The 1429-nt window shown below is 56.6% G+C and overlaps 1 pseudogene; it reads right to left on the reverse strand.

Moving 5' to 3' along the window:
• Positions 1–426: 426 nt before the first annotated feature.
• On the reverse strand, positions 427–1112 carry LOC149330064 (uncharacterized; annotated as a pseudogene).
• Between the last annotated feature and the right edge of the window lie 317 nt (positions 1113–1429).

Below are 1429 nucleotides of genomic sequence, written 5' to 3' on the forward strand. Positions count from 1 at the left end.
TCACAACGCATCTATTGGTGCTTAGAAACCGCCGAAATATGTCGGGCGCTCGAGTTCTTTGCCAAGCCATTGGACTTAGAAGCGAGGGGGAACGCGAACACACGAACCTCTATTAGCTGATTAGCTTCCATGCGCAGCGACGCTAGTGCCGAGTACCTGGTCGGGGGAAATTTTGTACCCAGTAGAAAGCCGGTGGGTACCCGGCGTTATCGGGGTTCGAACGCGAGGCGGATGCGAGGAGGATGCTCTACTACAAGGCCACCGCTTCGGCCAAGGAGATAACTCGGCTGGGTGACGTAACCACTCGCATACATTTAGGGCAAACAGCTTCTGGTGGTGTGTGCATGGTCAAAACGAAATAATTAGGACAGAGTATCCCGCCTGTCTGAGGACGCCCAAATTGGCCCAGGTGTGTGTTGCCTCCGGTCACCTAGCTCCGATCGGATGATGCAACAGCTTTTCAAGGTCGCCACACAAAGACATGAAAATCGCTTTATCCGTACCCACTAGTACGCGCCACGTGTCTTCCGTTCGATGAATTCGCTCCTCGCCGTCAGCGCCCGCGTCGTGATTTCTGCGCGAGCTCCGAACCCGAGACCTCCGCTGCCGGTCGAGGACTCGGGTGGACCTTCATGGAAGCCCTCGTTGACGTGGCTCACGGCGTTTGTCACCTCGGGCGGGTTCTAGGACGAAGATGTGGCCGCAGCGGCCTGAGTACCATGGTCCTGCGAAGACATCGAGGCCGGCGGCGCGCCGTACGGCTTGGCCAGGCTTACGGGCGTCGCGTAGTACGGCTCCTTCACCGCCGTCAGCAACATGTAGCTTAGGTCTTCATTGGGGTCGGCGCCCGGACTCTCGAGCACCTTGATCTCCGGCACGTCCAGGTCGTGGTTGTCCAGGCACCGTGTGGCCGAGCTGGAGCCACTGCGCACGTCATCGTCGCAGTGCTTGTAGTTGAGCACCGGGTTGAGGTGGCCGATGGTGGAGTTAGCGTTGATCATGCCGTAGCCCTTGGCATTCGAGCAGAAGCGCTTGAACACCACGCACAGCCCGATGAGCGATATACTGAAGCCCACGAAGAGCACAATGCCTAGGATGATTCTGAAGATCATGGCGTCGGCTGCTTGTGCTATAGCGCTGCGGTCAACAGCAGGAATGGTGTACCTTATCTGGCAAGGGTAGAACGGATTCGATTCCATGCGCAGTAACACTAGTGGTGCCCCTTTGTGTAGCACCCGGGCACCACTTCACTACTTTCCTTTCTGAGTGCGATTTCCGGTTCCTTCTGGGATCTCCCCATTAGTGCTGGTCGATGCGTCTCAGTAACGATGCGAACCATCGCAGCCGTATAAACACAGGTCCAATCGTTTGTTCCTTTTGAAGAAAGGCGATAGCCACTACAGCTGCACTGTGGAAAACGGTTACATGA

This window comes from Amblyomma mixtum, chromosome 9 (genome assembly GCF_055824585.1).
Source record: "Amblyomma mixtum isolate Tamu chromosome 9, ASM5582458v1, whole genome shotgun sequence".
Classification (NCBI taxonomy): Eukaryota; Metazoa; Arthropoda; class Arachnida; order Ixodida; family Ixodidae; genus Amblyomma; species Amblyomma mixtum.